The sequence below is a fragment of the Callithrix jacchus genome, chromosome 22, assembly GCF_049354715.1.
Source record: "Callithrix jacchus isolate 240 chromosome 22, calJac240_pri, whole genome shotgun sequence".
NCBI classification, from domain to species: Eukaryota; Metazoa; Chordata; class Mammalia; order Primates; family Cebidae; genus Callithrix; species Callithrix jacchus.
Genome location: NC_133523.1, coordinates 40826464 through 40848483, shown reverse-complemented (window position 1 = coordinate 40848483; position 22020 = coordinate 40826464). Strand labels below are relative to the sequence as shown.

General features: G+C 47.6%; 1 protein-coding gene and 1 long non-coding RNA gene across 4 annotated transcripts in view; one reads left to right on the top strand and one right to left on the bottom strand.

The window, feature by feature from the left end:
- ARHGAP35 (Rho GTPase activating protein 35) overlaps positions 1-14843 on the bottom strand; it is a 135255-nt gene extending 120412 nt beyond the window's left edge. For all 3 annotated transcript variants that reach the window (XM_054250105.2, XM_008988276.5, XM_078360212.1), the window contains exon 1: positions 14529-14843. The gene's annotated coding sequence lies outside the window, so the exon portion shown is untranslated. The remainder of the gene's footprint in view (positions 1-14528) is intronic.
- LOC118150240 (uncharacterized) lies at positions 586-14256 on the top strand. Its single transcript, XR_004738249.3, has 3 exons — positions 586-831; positions 2317-2499; positions 8336-14256. It is a non-coding gene; the product is annotated as an uncharacterized LOC118150240 (long non-coding RNA).
- Positions 14844-22020: the final 7177 nt, after the last annotated feature.

The following is a 22020-nucleotide window of genomic DNA, read 5'->3' as shown; positions in this document are numbered from 1 at the left end:
CTCAACAAATGTGGACAACTGCTATTGAGCCTATGACCCGCTATTGAGCCTACGACCCGCTATTGAGCCTACGACCCACTATTGAGCCTACGACCCGCTATTTAGCCTATGACCTGGTGTTAACATTTACATGTATGAGACACTTTCTGATAAGACCTTCAAACTATGTGCCACCTAGGGGCAAATTACAAGTTTTACAAAGACCAAGAGATAAATCGATGGCATGTGCTGCTCCACTGATCGAAAACTTCATCATGCCGCCTGTGCAGCCCTCTAACATGCTCGCTTACCCGAACATGAACATTTTAATTACCTAATTGTTCTCTTTCATTCTCCCAGCAAACTAAAAGGTTACCAACTTTAAAGCTATGTGAACTCTTGGCAGTTAGTTCTCAAAAAATACAAATAAAGACTGTGGCAAGCAGAACAGGTATTTAAGCCCATTTTATAGACAAAATAACTCAAAATAAGAATAAATGACTCGTCCTAAGTCACAAAGTTGGTAAGATGCAAATGAAAACAACAGAAAAGTTTCTTTCCTCTACACAGCATGAAGAATCCCAAGAATCTGAAGACTGAAAGATGAGATACTTCATCTTTTCTAGGGCTCTCTCACTCAGAAACTCATACCTTTATCCATCCAAGACTGAGCTCATATTGACCTGTCAGGTCATGTTCTAGGTGATGTCACAGAACAAATGGAGGAACAAAAGACAAAAATCTCACAGAGCATCCAAAGCGCTTTATTTTGCAATTTCTTCCTGATGCCTGAACGTCAACCTCCTTGCAGTGAAGGTCTGTTACTCTCCTCAACAACAGAAAGAATGATCAGTAAGCAAACATTTCATAGATATATGTGTAGACATCTTGTTAAATAACAACAAAACTGAATGCGGTAAACTTGAAAATTATTGCATATTCAAGACAAAAGGGCCGGGCGCGGTGGCTCACAACTGTATCCCAGCACTTTAGGAGGCTGAGGCAGGTGGACTATGAGGTCAGGAGTTCAAGACCAGCCTGGCCAATATGGTGAAACCCCATCTCTACTAAAAATACAAAAATTAGATGGGCATGGTGGCGGGCGCCTGTAATCCCAGCTACTCGGGAGGCTGAGGCAGGAGAATTTCTTGAACCCGGGAGGTGGAGGTTGCAGTGAGCCAAAGATCATGCCACTGCACTCCAGCCTGGGCAACAGAGTGAGATTCGAACTCAAAACAAACAAACAAACAAACAAACAAACAAACAAAAGACAAAACATGAGCTTGAATTGTTTTCTTTAAAAGTTCTTCTCGGCAGGGCGTAGTGGCTCATGCCTGTAATCCAAGCACTTTGGAGGCCAAGACAGGCAGATCACCTGAGGTCGGGAGTTCAAGACCAGCCTGACCAACATGGTGAAACCCCGTCTTGGAAAAAAAAAAAGTTCTTCTCATAATAAGATGAAATCTGTCTTCCTAGTCAATGCATTCTTGCACTGAAATGCTTAGTCACACATAATTCTTTAAGATAAGATCAAGGAAAAATAATCAGGCCACTGGCCTTCTAAATTTTTTACTTTCTGCTAAAGAAACACAGTGTTCCTTGTGTTACCTGTAAGGGAAGAATTGCTTTTGTTTTATAAACGGCATATAAATCCTGAGGAGGCATACTTTGCGCACTTTAAACCTTGTGGACACCCAGATGTCTCCGTCTATCCTCTGGAACTACAAAGATTTAGTTTGTTCCCTCTTCTGCTTACTAGACTTACTGCTAAATTATTTAAATATTTAAATAAAATTAATTCAAGACAGGACTTCAAAATAGAAGTTTGGGAAAAAAATTTAATAGTTTAAATATCAAATAAATTTTAACCCTATTAAAATGTTTTTGGCCCATTAAGAGGGAACAGATAACCAATTTCATAGCTATTCCTGACTTTAACCAATGATCCTTTCTCTTTTTTTTTGAGACGGAGTCTTGCTCTGTTGCCCAGGCTGGAGTGCAGTGGCGCAATCTCAGCTCAATGAAATTTCTGCCTCCCAGGTTCAAACAATTCTCCTGCTTTAGCCTCCCAAGTTAGCTGGGATTACAGGCACCTGCCACCATGCCTGGCTTTTTTTTTTTTTTTTTGTATTTTTAGTAGAGACAGGGTTTCACCATGTTGGCTAGGCTAGCTTTGAACTCCTCACCTCAAATAATCCGCCCACCTCAGCCCCACAACAGACGTGAGCCACCGTGCCTGGCCCACTCCTTTCTCTTAAAACAAGCACACCTCAGGGGCTAGTGGGGAACTTTGTTCAAAGAGAACCCGGGATTCAGCTCTACCTACTGACCATGCAGTAGACTTGAATTCTCTTCATCTCTGGGCTGAGATCACACTGTGGGAAAGCGTTCTAGAAAGTGCAAAGTCGGCCAGAGAAGGCAGTAGAGAGCAGAGACTCACGGCCAGACTGCTTTGGATATCGACAAGCCATGTGGCCTCGGTCAAGTCCCCTCGCTGGAACCTTGGTCCGCCTCTAGAAGGTGAGATACCACCTACCCCAGAGGGTTATTTTGAGGACAGTATGAGGTAACATTTTGTAGTCTTCTGGTATGTAACAAACAGATCACTGTTAGTACTTGGCAATATTATTAGTAATTAATTTGACTGTTCTCTAAGAAAGGTACTAGAGTCCAACAGATGTTACCATGACTAATTTCTTGCTTTTCGACTCAATTTTTCCTTCATTTGTTTATACCACACTACAAAAAAAAAATCTTGTTTAATCTTCTCTTCCGTTGAATCAGAAATAGTAAGATCATTGTAGAAAGCTTGGGAAAATTTTTTAAAAAGTTACAATCATCCATAATCCTACAACAGTTAAGTAACAATACTTCAGCATATTTCTTCCACTTTTGCACATATATTTTAAAATAACTGGACTCATGCTGTAACAGTTCTATATCCTACTTTTTTAAATGATTCCATAACCTTACATAAAGCAAACCACTCCCCTAAGGTAAAAACATTTAGATTGTTTCGCTTTTTTTTTTTTCTTTAATTTATAAGCATCCCTACAGTTAACATAGTTGACATCTCTTTTGTATATAATCTTGACTCACATCTCTATTTCTGGGTCCCTATAGATTCCTTTTTTTTTTTGAGACAGAGTCTTGCTTTGTCGCCCCGACTGGAATGTAGTGGCACGATCAGATCTCTCACTACAACCTCCGCCTTTCGGGTTCAAGTGATTGTCCTGCCTTAGCCTCCCAAGTAACTGGGATTACAGGCACCAGCCACAACGCCCGGCTAATTTTTCTATTTTTGGTAGAGGCGTAGTTTCATCATGTTGGCCTGGCTGATCTCAAACTGACCTCAGGTGATCTGCCCACGTAGGCCTCTCAAAGTGCTGGGATTACAGGCATGAGCCACAGCACCCAGCCCCCATAGATTCTTATAAGTAGATCAAGGGTTCTATGTGTCTTTTTTTTTTTTTTTTTTTTTTTTTTTTTTAAAGACAAGCTTTCACCATGTTGGCCAGGCTGGTCTTGAACTCCTGACCTCAGGTGATCCGCCCACCTCAGCCTCCCAAAACGCTGAGATTACAGGTGTGAGCCACTGCACCCAGCCTCTGTGTGTCTTAAAACACTGCTGGGCAGGAGTAGTGGCTCACGCGAGTAATCTCAGCACTTTGGGAGGCCAAGGCAGGTGGATCACATGTGGTGAGTAGTTTGAGACCAGCCTGGCCAACATATTAAAACCACATCTCTACTAAAAATACAAAAATTAGCTGGGCATGGTGGCAGGCATTAATAATCCCAGCTACTCCAGAGGCTGAGGCAGAATTGCTTGAACCTGGGAGGAAGAGGTTGTAGTGAGCTGAGATCATGTCACTACACTTCAGCCTGGGTGACCAAGCGAGACTCCATCTCAAAAAACAAGCAAACAAAACACTGCCAAACTACTTTCCAGAAAGTTCACACCAGTTTACCAGCCTAATGGCAGTTTCAATACCAGTCCCATTTCACTCTCGCCAGCAGTGACCACTATTTTTTTTTTAATTTCCAGCAAACAGAGACCAAAATAGTCTGGAATTACAACACAAGTAGAAAAGATCTGTTGTTAAAAGAACGCTATCACACTTGTTGATAATTTATACAATGAAATCACTGTTATCCCATTCTTTATCAGGTATGTGACCTTGCCCAGACAGGTAAAGTTGGAAATATCCTAGATGGGCCAGGCTTGGTGTCTCACACCTGTAATCCCAATATTTTGGGGAAGCCAAGGTGGGTGGATCACCTGAGGCCAGGAGTTTGAGACTAGCCTGATCCAACATAGTGAAACTCCATCTCTACTAAAAATACAAAAATGAGCCGGGTGTGGTGGCGGGCGCCTGTAATCCCCCCTACTTTGAAGCCTGAGGTGGGAGAATCACTTGAACCCAGGAGGTGGAGGTTGCAGTGAGCTGAGATTGCACCACTGCATACCAGCCTGGGCGACAGAGTGAGACTCCATCTCAAAGAAAAAAAGAAATATCCTGCATGTTCACATTTATATATTCAACATAGAGTAATAATTGAAGTGCTGTATATAGAGACTCTCAAATAATTTTCAGTGTAGTAAGAACTACGTAGGAAAGGGAATTATGCCCCTTCACATGAAAAAGGGGCTGAACAATGTGCAAAAAATTCAGAAATGTACATTAAGATTTATGTACTTTTCTACATGTAGATTATACCTTAATTTTTTTTTTGAAATGGAGTTTCCTTCTTGTTGCCCAAACTGAAATGCAATGACGCGATCCTGGCTCACCACAACCGGTTCAAGCAATCTCCTGCCCCAGTGACCCGCGTACCTGGGATTACAGGCATGTGCCACCACACTCAGCTAATTTTGTATTTTTAATAGAGACAAGATTTCTCCATGTTGGTAAGGCTGGTCTTGAACTCTCGACTTCAGCTAATCCTCCCGCCTCAGCCTCCCAAAGTGCTGGGACTACAGATGTGAGCCACTGCGCCCAGTCTATAACTTAATTTTCTTTTATTTTCTTTTTTTTTAAGACAGAGTCTTGCTCTGTCACCCAGGCTGGAGTGCAATGGCATGCTCTTGGCTCAACGCAACCTCCACCTCCTGGGTTCAAGCAATTCTCCTGCCTCAGCCTCCCAAGTAGCTGGGATTACAGGTGTGAGCCACCATGCCTGGCTAATTTTTCTATTTTTTTTTTAAGTAGAGACGGTTTCACCATGTTGGTCAGGCTGGTCTCGAACCCCTGACCTCGTGATCCACCCGCCTCAGCCTCCCAAAGTGCTGGGATTACAGGATGAGCCACTGTGCCCGGCTATACCTTGATTTTCTAAGAAAAAACTTAAAAGAGGATTTGTACAGAAGAAAATGTATACACCTTGTATATACGTAAGACCAAATCACAACTGCTTTAGCTAATGCTGCTATTTTTTTAAGCCTTTGTGGTTACTGAGTGACTACTACTAGGTACATGCCAACAGCCAAGACCTACTTCACAGCAGCCAGGAGTCTTTTTCCCTTTTTCTTCATTTATCAAAGATTGTATCTATATTCCTCAACTGACTGACCAATCAGAGGAAGAAATTTCTTCTATGTTGGCAGCATTAAAAAACTATACAGAGAGGCCGGGCGCGGTGGCTCAAGCCTGTAATCACAGCACTTTGGGAGGCTGAGGTGGGTGGATCACGAGGTCAAGAGATCGAGACCATCCTGGTCAACATGGTGAAACCCCGTCTCTACTAAAAATACAAAAATTAGCTGGGCGTGGTGGCGCGTGCCTGTAATCCCAGCTACTCGGGAGGCTGAGGCAGGAGAATTGCCTGAACCCAGGAGGCGGAGGTTGCAGTGAGCCAAGATTGCGCCATTGCACTCCAGCCTGAGTAACAAGAGCGAAACTCCATCTCTAAAAAAAAAAAAAAACTATACAGTGATTTCAGGCCATTAAAAAGGTTACATAAAAGCAGCATCCACCAGCCTCTAACCTACAAAGTTAACAGGCATTTTTGAAAAATAAGGACCTAGTGATACATGTTAATCACCGGTCATTTAGGTGTGCTATTCCCAGTGAAATCATTCCCTTGAAGTGAAAGCTACTCTAGCAGAAGATGCAGATTTCGAGAATCTAATAATCTTGTATTAATGCAGTGCTGACTTTCATTTGTACACAATCAATTTGTTACTGAACAAAGAACTCTTTTTAATTGCCCATAGCAATTAATGGCAATCATTTTCCTTTGTCTCATTCCTAAGTAGTGCAGGCTGCAAAAGATAAAGTCACAGTTTTGACCTTTCTTTTAAATGAAAGTGGGGAATAAGTACATCGCAATTACACACACACACACACAATGCAAATATATATATATAGATGTACACATATACACACACACGTATATATAATTTTTTTTTTTTTTTGAGACAAGATCTTACTCCATCGCCCGGGCAGGACTGCAGCGGCGCAATCATGGCTCACTGGAGCCTTAACCTCTGGGGGTTAGTTGTTTAGATGATCTGTCCACCTTGGCCTCCCAACGATTACAAGCGTGAGCCATCATGCCTGGCCAAGTATATATATATATATACCTCAGGAGGCTATTCGCTGTAACTAATCAGCATACTTTCACACTAACTTTTTTTTTTTTAATGCAAAAAGTTACTAAAATGAAGTATCATGGCCAGCCTAGTGGCCACACCTGTAATCCCAGCACTTTGGGAGGCGAAGGAGGGTGGATCACAGGAGGTCAGGAGTTTGAGACCAGCCTGGCCAACATGGTGAAACCCCCATCTCTACTAAAAATACAAAAACTAGCCAGGCTACTGGTGGTGCCTGTAATCCCATCTACTTGAGAGGCTGAAGCAAGAGAATCACTTAAACCTGGGAGATGGAGGTTGCAGTGAGCTGAGATTGCGCCACTGCACTCCAGCCTGAGTGACATAGCACAACTACATCTCAAAAAAAAAAAGTATCATAGTGAGCTCCACATAAATAACTCAAGAGGAAAAATGTATTTCTATCTGTATGTTTCTTTTTAAAATTATTTTTAAATTATAAATTGACAAATTGTAGCTGTATATATTCTATCTATATTTTAGTTGCCTAAGAAAAATCTCTCAATTTGTAGCTACCCAAATACTTTTCTACTTGCTGAAAAAAATGTAGATTTGAGGAGTCATTACATGACCAAACATCTCTCTCTTCTTCCTGTTAGACTAGTTTACTTACACCTAGTTTTGTTACACCTGTGTTTGAATTCAGGTCAGAAATAAAATGCTTAACTTTTCCAAAATGCTGGCTAAAAGGCAAGATTCTTTTCAAAATACTATGATTTGGAACCTACTGTGTGCTCAAATCTCTGAGTATGAAAATCTTCAAGACTATTAATACAGGACTGTGTCCCAAGAAGCCAGACATTAATCAGAATAGTCTATTCAACATATACTTCCCTTCACCCTATATAGTTAATTGTTTACAACTGACTAGAAATTCCTTAAGGTGATGAACTATGCTTATTCTTATACTGAGAGAGGCAATGTAGCCAATTAAACACAAACTTTGAAATCAGACAGATCTGGATTCATAACACTGCCTTACTACTTATTAACTGTGTCATCATGATCAATAAGTATGCAGATTAAAGGCTCACCAGGGCCAGGCGTGGTAGCTCACACCTGTAATCCTAGCACCTTGGGAGGCTAAGGCAGGTGGATCACCTGAGGTCAGGAGTTCAAGATCAGCCTGGCCAACATGGCGAAACTCTGTCTCTGCTAAAAATATAAAAATCAGATGGGCATGGTGGGCATGTGCCTGTAATCCCAGCTACTCGGGAGGCTGAGGCACGAGAATTGCTAGAACCCAGGAGGTGGAGGTTGCAGTGAGATGAGACTGCACCACTGTACTCCACACTCTGTCTTGGGGGAATAAATAAATAAATAAATAAATGTTTTAAAAGGGCTGACCAGGAAAGCATGCCCTCTAAGAGTTTAAAGCCTGCAAATGGCCATTACAGTTGGTATAAACATGTAAAAAAAAAAAAAGACTTTGGGACCTGCTTATCTTCTATCAACAAGGATGTAATGGGGGCCTACCAAGTACAAGGTATTTTGCTAGATATGGTGGGAAATCAAAGATAATACGAGAGACTCCTCATCCTCAGGAGTTTACTATCTAGAGAGAGATGACAATCAAGTATTAGCCACAAAATAAGGCAGAATGGGAACCAACCAGTATAATCCCTTCATTTTTCAAATGAAGGAACGGCAGTCCAGAGAAATGAAAATGATTTGGCTAGTCACACAGCTAGAAATGGCAGGGCTAGGGCTAGGACCCAGGTGTCCTCAATGTTCTTTACATCACAGGAAGCCGCCTCTCAACTGTTCAAATTCAATCACTAATTTACTACAGTGGCCAGGACAAGGGAATGCAGAGATACGAGGAGAGCAAGAGAGGCAGGAAAGACCTGCAGATATAGAATACGACAGTCACAACTGCTGCACGGTGCATAAAAAGAGAATGTCCATTCCAATAAAGGAAGATGAGAGAGACAGGCGAGTCTGTATCTTACTTTCCTGTAATGATGCTTCATGGCTGAAAGTATCTGGTTCTCTGCTAACATATCAACGTCAGAGGATTTCTCTATAGCAGAGAAGCAAATAAATGAAAACTGGATTGACAGATGCCAAAAATTATCTTCAAGAATTATTCAGAGATGAAGCCTGATAAAGCACTGTACGAAAAGTTAAATAGAAATAAACTTTCAGGAAGAAGAACATGAATTATTTGTTTGCATTTCTTAATACCAGCAATACAAGTGCTATTCAGACCATTGCTATTTGAAAGCCTAGGTCAACAATGACGCAGCTTAAAAAATTCCATATTGTTTTTAAAAGAGGTATACGGTTTTAGCTATGCAGATAATATAAACTGGATAACCCCATCCCCCTAAATTATAAAGTAATTTCCATGTGAATGCTTGAAATACAGATAGTGTTTGTTTTATATCTGAAAAAGTATACAACAAGGGTAATTCAGTTCATATTACTGCATCTCTCAGAGAAAGAGCCCCCTATCCAGGACTTGATGACAGGAAGTCAGGGGTTGGCAGGTGAGGGAGAAATCAAAGAGCAGCAGCAACAGGAGCTTAGTCCTAAGCCCCAGCTCTAACTTGGTAATTGACCCAGAACAACAAGCACCTACAATCAGACCTGGACAGCACACTAGACTTCAGAGTAGGAAGATGAAGCCCAGAGAGGCAAAGCAATTTGTTCAAAGTTCCAACTAATTAGAACAAGGGCTAGATCAGAAGGCAGGTCCCTGCCCTTATATAAGTCTAGCACTTTGCTGTGGCAGGAAGCCTGTCACAATGCCCTATGCCAGCCTTCCATTTCTCCATCTGTAAATGAGGAGGCTGGACTAGGCACTGATTTTCACACTGAGTTCCAATGATCCAAGGCATCAAAGGAGGTACTTCTGCTAGTCACCTTCTCTCTTCACGCAAAGAATCTCAATTTAACCTATTTCATATATTAAGAAAAAGAAATTTTACCAAATGGACTACATGGATAGTGCTGTGATGAATAATAAGAATTTTTTTTTTTAAAGTAAAAAACAGGCCAGGCACAGTGGTTCACGCCTGTAAGCTTAGTACTTTGGGAGGCCGAGGCGGGTGGATCACTTGAGATCAGGAGTTCAAGACCAGCCTGGCCAACATTGTCAACCACATCTCTATTAAAAACACAAAAATTAGGTTGGAGTGGTGACACATGCCTGTAATCCCAGGTACTCAGGAGACTGAGGGAGGAGAATTGCTTGAACCTGGGAGGCAGAGGTTGCAGTGAGCCGAGATCGCACCACTGCACCCCAACCTGGGCAACAAGAGAGAAACTCCATCTCAAAAAAACAAAAAAGCCACGATGACTGTGTAAATCAAGACACTGTTTAGACTGCCAGGTGGTGACTGACAATAGTCACAGCAGATCACAGGAAGACCCTGATTGGGGTCTAACACCTCTCAGGAGACCACAGTGGACCAAAGATGGGAAGCAGACCAGACTAGATGGAGAAGAATCACCACTCCCATCTTTTCAATCTCTAGCTCTATTGACCTGAGGTATCACCTCCTCACATGCAGACTCATCAAACATCTATTAGGCTACAGTTTACTGTCACTTGTGCAGCCCTCGCCCCCTCCCAGGCTGTGTCCTTTGCCACAAGTCACCATCAGGTCCATGGATCTGCCCATGAATCTGCACATGGACGACTTCTTCCAACTTCTCATCTGGATTAAGAAGAATGAACATTTTCTGATTTGTCATTGTCCTAAATGCGTCGACCCTCATCATGCCAAGGAAAATGGGGGGCAAGTAAAAGGGCGGGGGGTGAGGGGGAAGACACGGCCAGAAAAAGGTTAGTTGAAAACAAGATGATGGAAGTGAGGAACTTTGATCCGATCAGTTTCTACAAGTCTTTACAAAGATTTTCTAGGCAGGGCAAGAGCCCTTGAAAACTTGTTACTACGTTGAAAGCAGTTGTCTACCACCATGTCCTACTCCAGTCCCCCACTCCAAATGGCACATTAACTGTGCCAGAAGGCCAAGGATACCACCTCACACTTCTGTAGCATCCAATCCATCATGAAAGCAAATGTCAACGCTGGGGCTGGGGCCTCTGCTAACCTCAGAGAAATCTGACAGTCTTTAAGAACATCAGTTACCAGCTTAGGTGGTTACCAGCTTAGCTCCTGTTGCTGCTGCTCTTTGATTTCTCCCTCACCTGCCAACCCCTGACTTCAGCTCTTTATTCTGTCTCCTCTCTCCCCTATTATGTAAACTTAGGCTTTGGGCATGCAGGACCTTTTTATGCTGCCAATGAGGTTAAAACTCTGGGACACGCATTTAAGCAGTACTGCATACACCGTTGTTTTTATTCTTAATTATCTGTCACTTCCACATTAAGAATAAAAAACAAATATTGATATCAACATGGGTAACAAACTCTAATTAGGAAATTAATCATGATACACAAGGCTAGAGATTCACCAACGAAAATGAACCAAAAATCTTTAAGTCAATAATGGTGAAAGCCCATGCTATACACAGATCATTAAAATTACCAGATTCTGTCAGAAACATTTAAAAAAGTTCAAGGAGCCACAGAGATCTACTATCAGCCCTCTTCACTGTCTCATATACAAATGCCCTAACATTTCACGAGTGAATGGTCCAACTCTGTACATGACAGTGAATGCTTTTTATTTCCAGTGTGTCCCACAGGATCATTTCTAAGTAAGTGCTAAAATAAACCAAGTGTGATCACAGCTAAGTTAGGAAAGTCCTTCCAGTAAGTGCTACTTCAACATACGACGGCCCTAGGCCACAGCAGGGGAAAAAACCAGGAAATAAAATAAATAAACCTAGAACATGCAAATGATCCCCTCTCCCAAGTTAAGGAAGAAAACGGTTAGCCGGATTTTCTGTAAAAACCACCTTTACCCCTGAATGAACTTCCCTACATGAGCCCGGCTTTTTTGAGTGACCTGAATGAACTTCCTAAACCCCAGCCCAACCATACAGTCACCAAAGAAAGTAGCTCAGGAACAGTAGCTCAGACAAATTTCTCAGATAATAAGACTAGAAACCCAATCACATCCGCCAGTTCCTGGCACCCCTTTCTAACTCTACCAAATCAGGTCACTCAAAAACCTTAAGGAATGTCAGGGCCCACCCACACACCCCTTGTACACGAATGAGCCCCAGAATCTAGCACGGATCTGCCCAGAGGCACTCAGCTCCTGTGGCAGGGAGTGCCTGCAATACCAGAGGGCAGAAATCTGAGTGACACTTGGCACTCTCTCTTTCAACAAACAACCGCAAAGTGCTTTCCAAACCCAAGCCCTCACCATTTTGAAGACCAGGAAGCTGGAGCCTTCCCAGGGGCAGAGGTGGAAAAGAAATAAGCCCACCTTCCCATCCCCTCCCCCAAGGCCACACTGCAAAACAGAGGCCATTAGGGAAGGCAAGTGGCTTCCCGCTAGGTCCAAGTGTGGCCATAACCCCTGGCGGGATCTGGAGAATTTAAGAACGGGCACACTGGCATTTACCCAGCAGAGGAAAAACAAAATGACTTGTTAGCTGGGAAGAAAAAATAAAAAAGTACACTCCTAGGGGTGCTGGCTTAGAGGTGGAAGGGGAGAGAGGGTGGATGCAATGGCTCAGAGACGGAAAGAGGGAAAGTGAGAAAGAGAAGAAAGATCTGTGAGCAGCTGCATTTCCCTTTTCCAAAGGACACAAAGCTGCAAAGCCCAGAGAACGGAAGGGGGAGAGCAAACAGCAGAGGAAAGAAAATGGGGCAACGGAAAGAGTGCTACCTCCCTCCACACTACTAACCTTGGTAGAAGTGGGAGAAATGGGGGAGACACTCCCAGACTCCAGAGAGCAGTAACAATCAACCAATCCCCACCTATTTACCCAGATCTCCCAGGATCCCTGGGGATAGAACCCTCAGGGTTAGGGTGCAGAGAGAGAATCTGCAGTCTCAGAGCCTGGAGAACCTAAGGCCCAATCTAGTCTCTTGGCCTCTGCAGCAGAGGGATGGAGAACAGAGAAAGACAAGCCTGAAAGGGGAAGAGCTCTATGGGGAATGGGTGGGCCACAGGTGAGCTGCGAGAAGCAGGTCTAATAGGAACTACACGGGAAGAGAAGCCTGGCAGGATACAGGGGAAAGAAAAAAAAGGTGAGGAAGGTAACAAGTCAAGGAGAAACAGAATTGGGAAAGGGACATCAAAAGGGAGTGAGAATCTATCACAGCGCTGAGGCAGCTCCAAAAGGGCGGTGGGGGGGGGCCGGGATACATAGGAAAGGATGATTAAGAAGACATCTTAATGTCAGAATTAGAGTAAGAACTCCACGAAGAGACAGGGCAGTGGAGGGTGGGCAAAGAAAGCAGACAGTGAAGGTTGAGGGCTGAATCAAAATGGTGGGGGTAAGAGAATGCCAAGGGGGAAAACTCAGACTCGGGAGGGAACGGAGGGGAGGACACGGTGATAAGAATCCCGGTGTTAAAGGACCACTCCGAGATAGAACGGCAAGAGAAGTGAAAAACGGGTCTAAAAATGTGCGGGCAAGTGGACAGCTCCGAAAGGGGCAGAGCTGGGGAGGCAAACACTACAATAAAGAGGATGGAGCAGAATTTAAAAAAAAAAAAAAAAAAGAGGAGAAAGTGCAGGTGCAAAAAGGATGGGGGTGGGTGGGTAGGCAGGTCTGGGAGATGCAGCCCGAGTTAACAGGGTACAGTGAGATTAAAGGGCACGTCTAAGGGCCAAAACGGGGAAGAGAGGACTTGGAGCAAAGAGGGGACAGGAAGCAGTTTTTAGACAGAGAACCGAAGGAGAGACAGGCCAAAGAAAGGAGTAGCAAATGAATGCAGTAGCTCAGAGGAGTGCCAAAAAGGAGGTGGGGAGGAGAGGAAACCTGCAAGAGAACACTGGGGCTGAAACTGAAGGCAGACTGAGTGACGGAGAGATCAGTTAAGTGAATGGCAGAAATGGGAGACCTGCAGAGTCAGAGAAGGGGGAGGAGGCTGCTCCCCGGGAAGGCAAAGTCAGAAAGCAATCAGGTGAGGGGAGCGCAGCAAGACCTGAGGTCCGGCAAGGGGCAGAGCTGAGAGGCGGAAAGGTCTGGAAGAGAGGAAAGGGTCTGAATGGCAAACGGGAGCAAGAGCTGAGAAGTGGAGGCGGCAAGCACGGTGCAGCCAAGTCCGAGGGGATCCAGGGAATGAACTGGGGCACGGAGGGGTCAGAGAGGCAGCCAAGGGGCATTCCGGGGTGCAGCACGCTGAAAGGGCAGAGACAGAAATTCGAGCAGTAGGACCCACGAGGGAACGGCATTAAGTCCAAGGGGAAGACCTGGGGCAGCAGTGCTTAGCCGAACAGTGGTCTCCGATGGATCTCCAAGGGGTTAGAACCGCAGGTCCTAAAGGGACAGCTCCCAAGGTGCAACAGATTCTGAGACAGTAATAATAGCATAGCAGGTAGGTCAAAGAAGGGGCCGAGGACAGATCTGAAGGGTGTTGAGAAGAGAATCGAGAAGAGGCAGAAGGGTCAAGGATCTCGAAAGTGGGAGCCACAATTCAGGGATGCAGAATGGTCAGTGAGAAGGCGGGTGCCAGTGCAGAGCCCGCGAAGAGCGAAGGGCATCACGGAGGGGCGGAAAAGGGAAGGGGGGCGCAGAATTGGGAGCCGGTTGGCTGAAGTCGGGGAGGCTGCGAGGCAGACACCGAGATCTCAACGGGTAGGGGGTGGGGGCGGCGGCGGGGACAGCAAGGCTGGGCGGGCAGGGGCAAGTCCAAAGGGCAGGAGGGCCCCACGGGCCGGGCCGACGCGCGAAGAGTCCGGGACCGCGGGGCCCGGGGGACTGGGGGGCCGCTCCTCCCCTCCCCCTCCAGCTCCTCCATTGTTCGCGGGCTCCGGGCCCCGCCGTCCCCGCCTCCCCCTGGACCCCGCAGCGGGGCGGCGCCCGGCCTCGCCGCCCGGGGCCCGCGAGCTCGCGCACTCACCAGCTGGGCGCCCTCAGCGTGGCCCCGGCCTCAAGGATCCCGGCAGCGGCGACGGGGGCCCCGGCGCCATGTTCCCCTGCTCCTAGTCCAGCAGCGGCCGAGGCGGAGGCGGCGGCGGCGGCGGCTCCGGCGGCGGGGGGCCGGGCAGACCCTCCCTCGCGGGCTCCCTCCTCCGCCTCCTCCACCTCCTCCACCTCCTCCTCCCGCCGCGCCGCGGCTCTCCCTCGGGGCGGGGGGCGGGGAGGGGAAGGGGGGAGGGGCGGGAACCAGGGGGAGGGCGGACCAGCCTCGCTCGCTCCCTCCCTCCCTCGCAATGGCGGCGGCGGCGCCTCCTTCCTGCGACGGCCGCTCCCGCGCGCGTGCCCCCTCCTTACTGCGCGTGCGCGGCCCGGGGACCGTTGCAGGGGTATAACGGCCCCTGAGCGCGCGCCCCGAAGGGACAACCAGCGCGAGGCAATGGGGAGAGGTCAGAGCGTGTGCGCACCCGAGGGATCCCACTGCCACCGCCACTGCCTGGGGCCAGGAACGGCGGCGGACGGTGCAGTGCGCGTGCGTCCCCCAAAAATGCCGCTACTGCGGCGGCCGCCTTAGCCAGACCGAGCGCGAGGCAACCTGCAAACGAGCAGAGGGAGCAGGGTGGGCGAGTGCGCGTGCGCGGGGGGCTGCCAGCCGGCGCGGCTGCTGTCGCGGGGCGGAGGCAGTGGCTTGCAAGAGCAGCGCGCGTCCCTGCGCGCGCCTCAAGGAGCCGATCTGCCGCCTCGCGCTGGCTCCTGGAGAAAGCCAAAGGAGAGAGGCATGGCCCGGTTTTGGGGGTGGGGGGCGAAGGGCGCGATCCCGCTCGCGCGGGACCTGACCAACCAATGGGAAGCAAGTGGAGGTGGGTTTGCCGCCGCGCCAGCCGCAGCCCCCGGGATAACGGAGGAGGCCACTAGGAGCGACGTAACGTGGGGCGGTGAGGCGGGGCTGAGGAGGGAGCGCACCCAGCGAGGGAGCTGATTGGACATTGTGAGGAGGCGTGGCCCGCCTCACCCCAATCGGAGGCCCGCAATTCGTCCTCCCGGAAGAAGAGGCGGGGTTGGAGAGCGCGTGCTCTTTCTCTTGGCGGTGAAGAAAATCTGCAGGCAACGCGCGCGTCCATACAACTTGTTTTTGGTTCTGTGATCTGATTCCCCAGGAGAGGGAAGACGGCCTGGTCCTATGTGCAGCTCAAGCCTGTCACTTCGCATTGTGCAAATGATTGCAAATCAAATGTCAGTTAGGGCGCCTGAAGGGGAAATAGTAGTGATGGGAGAGGGCACCGCTGTCACCCTTGACTCCTCTGAACTGAAGAGGTGTTTCCTCTGGGACTCCTCCGGAAGTATGGATCCTGGAAGATGAACTTCCCGGGCGTCAAGCCAATATTTGTGGAATGCATGAAAAAGGGATGTTCCCTATTACATTTTGCAATTCTGCCATCAGTCTCTTTATCTTTAAAATGGGATAATAGGCCGGGCGCGGTGGCTCACGCCTGTAATCCCAGCACTTTGGGAGGCCAAGGCAGGTGGATCACGAGGTCCGGAGTTCGAGACCAGCCTGATCAACATGGTGAAACCCCGTCTTTACTAAAAATACAAAAATTAGCCGGGCGTGGTGGCGCACGCCTGCAATCCCAGCTACTCAGGAGGCTGACGCAGGAGAATCGCTTGAATCCAGGAGACAAAGGTTGCAGTGAGCCGAAATCGCACCACTGCACTCCAGCCTGGGTGACAGAGCGAGACTCTGTCTCAAAATAATAATAATCGTCCCTCCCTCGCAGGGCTGCTGTGGAAATTCAGTAGATTATGTTCTGTAAAGCTCTGGGGATCATGGATTGTATGCAGTAAGCACTCTATAAGCTTTCATACATAAACATATGTGGGCTTGTCATTCCATTAATAAAGCTTTTTATATTAAAGGTTGTTTCCATTTACCTTTTTTTATATGTAGCACTTTTACGGTCAGGTGCATTGGCTCAAGCCTGTAATCCCCGCACTTTGGGAGGTCCAGGTTTGCAGATCACTTGAAGTCAGGAGTTCGAGATCATCCTGGTCAACATGGTGCAACCCGGTCCCTACTAAAAATACGAAAATTGGGCCGGGCGCGGTGCCTCACGCCTGTAATCCCAGCACTTTGGGAGGCCGAGGTGGGTGGATCACGAGGTCAAGAGATCGAGACCATCCTGGTCAACATGGTGAAACCCTGTCTCTACTAAAAATACAAAAAATTAGCTGGGCATGGTGGCACGTGCCTGTAGTCCCAGCTATTCAGGAGGCTGAGGCAGGAGAATTGCCTGAACCCAGGAGGCAGAGGTTGCGGTGAGCCGAGATCGCACCATTGCACTCCAGCCTGGGTAACAAGAGCGAAACTCCGTCTCAAAAAAAAAAAAAAAAGAAAAGAAAATTAGCTGAGCATGGCACCCGGCGCTTGTAATCCCGGCTACTCGGAAGGCTGAAGCAGGAGAATCGCATTAACCTGGGAAGCGAAGGTTGCAGTGAGCCAAGATTGCACCACTGGACTCCAGCCTGGACGACAGAGGGAGACTCCATCTCTCAAAAAAAAAAAAAAACCCACACACTTTTAATGCATTCAACTGATTTTTAGATGTTATCGACTTAAAAACAAAACTTTTCTTTAAGCAGTGGGGGCTGCCAAATAGAGTGCATGGGCTGTCATTGCAAACCCTGGTGTGTAAGGGATTTTTGAGACTACTTGAGGAAACACAGGAAAGACGGAGGGGTGCGGGGGAGAGTGGGCAGTGAAATCCTGATACCCCTACTTCAAATTAATGTCTTTATAACAGCTATGCAGTGTTCCAGGTCCTTTCAATCTTAAATTTGTGAACTGGCAGCACCTGGAGAACAAGGATGATTGGGCTCACTCTGGATCCCCCAAACTGCTTGGGTGCCCATCAGCTCTGATTTACCCTTCAACTCTCAGCTTGAAGTCACCTTCTCAGGCTAGTCTCCCAGATTTGGCCTGATCCCTCATTCTTTAATAATAAAAATGAGGTCGGATGCAGTGGCTCACACCTGTAATCCCAGCACTTTGGGAGGCTGAGGCAGGCAGGCAGACCATGAGGTCAGGAGATCGAGACCATCCTGGCTAACATGGTGAAACCGTATCTCTACTAAAAATACAAAAAATTAGCCGGGCATGGTGGCATGTGCCTGCATTCCCAGCTACTCTGGAGGCTGAGGCAGGAGAATCGCTTGAACCCAGGAGGTTGCAGAGAGCTGAGATCACACCACTGCACTCCAGCCTAGGACAGAGTGAGACTGTCTCAAAATAATAATAATAAGTACTTTGTGCCAAGCAACAGTCTTTTTTTATTTTTTATTTTTTTATTTTGAGATTATGGCTGGGACTACAGACGTGCACCACCCCACCCCGATAATTTTTTTTTTTTTTTTGAGATGGAGTCTTGTTCTGTCACCCAGGCTGGGAGGTAGTGGCCCAATCTCTGCTTACTGCAACTTCCGCCTCCCCGGTTCAAGCGATTCTCCTGAAAGCCTCCTGAGTAGCCTGGACTACAGGTGCCACACCCGGCTAATTTTTGTATTTTTAGTAGAGATGGGGTTTCACCATGTTGGCCAGGCTGGTCTCAAACTCCTGGCCTCAAGCGATTCACCTGCCTTGGCCTCTCAAAGTGATGAGATTACAGGCATGAGTCACAGCCTGGCCGCAACTTTCTTTTTACTTGTTTTCTGCGGATTTTTTTTTTTTTTGAGACGGAGTTTCGCTCTTGTTACCCAGGCTGGAGTGCAATGGTGAGATCTCGGCTCACCGCAACCTCCGCCTCCTGGGTTTAGGCAATTCTTCTGCCTCAGCCTCCTGAGTAGCTGGGACTACAGGCACGTGCCACCATGCCCAGCTAATTTTTTGTATTTTTAGTAGAGACAGGGTTTCACCATGTTGACCAGGGTGGTCTCCATCTCTTGACCTCGTGATCCACCCACCTCGGTCTCCCAAAGTGCTGGGATTACAGGCTTGAGCCACGGCGCCTGGCCCTTCTTTTTTTTTTTTTTTTTTTAAACAAGGTCTTGCTCTGTTGCCCAGGCTAGAGTGCAGCGAAACGGTCATGGCTCACTGTAGCTTCAACCTCCTGAGCTCAAGCAATCCTCCTGAGCATCTGGAACTACATGCCCTTGCCATGACACTTGGCCATTTTTTTTTTCTTTTGGGAGAGTCTTGCTATATTGCTCAGGGTGGTCTCAAACTCCTGGCCTCAAGCAGCTTCCTGCCTCAGCCTCCCAAAGCACCGAGTTTACAGGCATGAGCCACCATGACTGGACATGCTAGGCAAAAGTCTAAAAGCACTTTAGACCTATTAACTCACTGAATCCTCATAACAACCTTATGAGTAAGTTATAAGGTAGAGGGGTTACACAGCTAGTAAGTAGCAGGTTTGAGATTTAAACCCAGATACTTGGGTCACATTACTACACACCTATTCTTCATAGCACTTCATCAAAGTTTGAAGTTCTGTGTGGGATCCCAGGACTTTGAGAAGGAAAGATCACTTGAGCCCAGGAGTTCAAGGCTTCACTGAGCTATGATCATGCCACTGCACTCCATCCTGGGCCACAGAGCCAGGCCCTGTCTCTAAAAAGATTAAATGTGGCCGGGCGCAGTGGCTTACGCCTGTAATCCCAGCTCTTTGGGAGGCCGAGGCCAGTGGATCATCTGAGGTCTGGAGTTGGAGACCAGCTTGGCCAACCTGGTGAAACCTTGTCTCTACTATATATTCGAAAAAATTAGCCGAGAGTGGTGGCAGGCACCTGTAATCCCAGCTACTCTGGAGGCTGAGGCAGGAGAATTGCTTGAATCCGGGAGCCGGAGGTTGCAGTGAGCCAAGATGGTGCCATTGCACTCCAGCCTGGGCAACAAGAGGGAAACTCCATCTCAAAAAAAAAAGATTAAATGGTCTCAAACTCCCGGTATCAACATTTTATGTGTGAACCCTCTGAAGTCAGGGGACTCTGGCTAGTTCCAAATTCTGGCAAATGGCCCACTTGTTAATAAATAAAAATGAATGAGTCACCCAGGTGCTGTAGCTCAGGCCTGTAATCCCAGCACTTTGGAAGGCTGAGGTGGGCGGATCACTTGAGGCCAGGAATTCAAAACCAGCCTGGCCAACATGATGAAACCCCATCTCTACTAAAAATACAAAAATCGGCGAGGTGTGGTGGTGTTCGCCTGTAATCCCATCTACTCGGGAGGCTGAGGCAGGAGAATCGCTTGAACCTGGGAGGCAGAGGTTGCGGTGAGCCGAGATCGGGCCACTGCACTGCAGCCTGGGCAACAGAAAGAGACTCTATCTCAAAAAAAAAAAAAAAAAAAAAAAAGGATCTAATGCTAAACAAGGGGATCGTAGGCACTGCGGACATGGTAGCCAGAGACAAAGTCCTGTCCACTAACTCCTAGCCTTCTTTGAGATGCTCGCTCAGATATCCCCTCTTGCAGGAGGCCTTCTCTGACGCGACAGGCTGGGTCAGCTGCTCCCTCCAGACTCCCACAAGCCCTTTACGTCTCCCGTCCAAGCCCTGGCCATCTTGGGTGGTCCATATCTGGTGACAGGTCTTTCCCATCGGACTGCGAGGCCCCTGAAGGGCAGGGCCAGGGCTGTCTCAGTCATCGTCGATGTCTCTAGCACGGATCCAGGCACAAGTCTGGGACTCAGGCATTGTTTTGCTGCATGAGCGGAACCATCAGGGGGTGCATTCCCAGCTTTGCAATTTTTTCCAGTGCGCAAGAGGGCGGATAGTAGCTGAGCAAGCCAACCACAGGAAGCGGGCTTCCCTGGGGGCAGCCGCCTCCGCGCACCCGGCTAGCCTCCGTTGCAGGATAAATAAACGACCGTGTAAACAATTAACCGACACAGAGAAGTGCCGACTGCCGGCTTGGGCCGCGGTCAAGATTTCCCAAGCATCGCCCCAGGGGTCCGAATTGCTAGAGGTCACATCTATGCGAGAGCCGGGGCTGGTTGATACGAGGCGGGCGAGGGATTCTGGACCTGTATTGGAAACCTGCACAGGCAGAAAAATTCACAAAAGGATTTTGCAAAGAGGGTGGGACGCTGGGGTGTACACTCTCTTCATTCCTGAGAATCTGAAAGAATCAGAGAGGGTGGGACCAGGTCTGCGTGTGACCGAGGAGTCAGTGAGCCCACAGCGCCGCCTGCAAACCGAACAGGGAAGCTGCAGCTGGAGGATGCCGTGGGGCTAGCAGAGCGGTGGACTCTTCCGCCATTGGCCCAAGGGCAGCCAATCACGAGGCAGGAACGGGAGGCGGGGATGCTCGGATTCCCCGCAGAATCCCAGTGCCTTGGCCCCTTCCTTAGTAGTAGACAGACACTAAATAATATCTACTGAATGAATGCACAATAAACCTCTATATTAAAAAATATTTTGAGACAGGGTCTCACTCTGTCGCCCAAGCTGGAGTGCAGTGGTGCAATCACAGCTTACTGCAAGCACCCCCTCCCTGGCTCAAGGGATCCTCTCATCTCAGCCTGCAGAGTATCTGGGACTACAGGGATCCGCCACTGCACCCGGCTAATTTTTGTGTTTTTTTGTAGACACAGGGCCTCGCCATGTTGCCCCAGTTGGTCTCAAACTCCTGGAATGAAGTGATCCGTCCACCTTGGCTTTCCAAAGTGGTGGGATTACAGATGTGAGTCACCGCGCCTGGCCAACCTCTTTTTTTTTTGAGACAATTTCGCTCTGTCGCCCAGGCTAGAGTGCAGTGTCGTGATCTCGGCTTACTGAAACCACCTCCGTGATTCAAGAGATTCTCACGTGCTTCAGCCTTCCGAACAACTGGGACTACAGGCGCACGTCACCACGCCTTGTTAATTTTTTGTATTTTTAATAGAGACAGGGTTTTGCCATATTGCCCAGGCTGGTCTCAAACTCCTGAGCTCAGGCAATCCACTGGCTCTGGCCTCCCAAAGTGCTAGGAATAAGGGCGTGAGCCACGGCACCTGGCCACAACATATTTTTATAAACGTTTAAAATTGAGGCTGGGCACGCTGGCTTGTGACTGTAATTTCAGCATGTTAAGAGGCTTAGGGAGAAGGATCACTTGAGGCCAGGAGGAGTTCCAGATCCTGTCTCTGGAAAATACATAAATAAATAAATAAATAAAATTTCCACCTTTTTTCTTCTCTCTTTCTTGCTTGCTTGCTTTCTTTCCTCCTTTCTTTCTTTCTTTATTTCACTCTCTCTCTCTCTCTCTTTCTTTGGAAAAAGGGTCTTGCTATGATGCCCAGGCTGGTCAAGTGATCCTCCTGCTGGCTTCAAGTGATCTTTCTGCCTCAGCTTCCTAATGTGTTGAGCTTACAGGCATGAAACATGGTGCCTGGCCTCTACAATAAATTTTTAAATTAACAGACAAAATGGTGGACACCTATAGTCCCAGACACTTGGAGGCTGAGGCAGAAGGATTGCTTGAGCCCAGGAATTTGAGGCTGCAG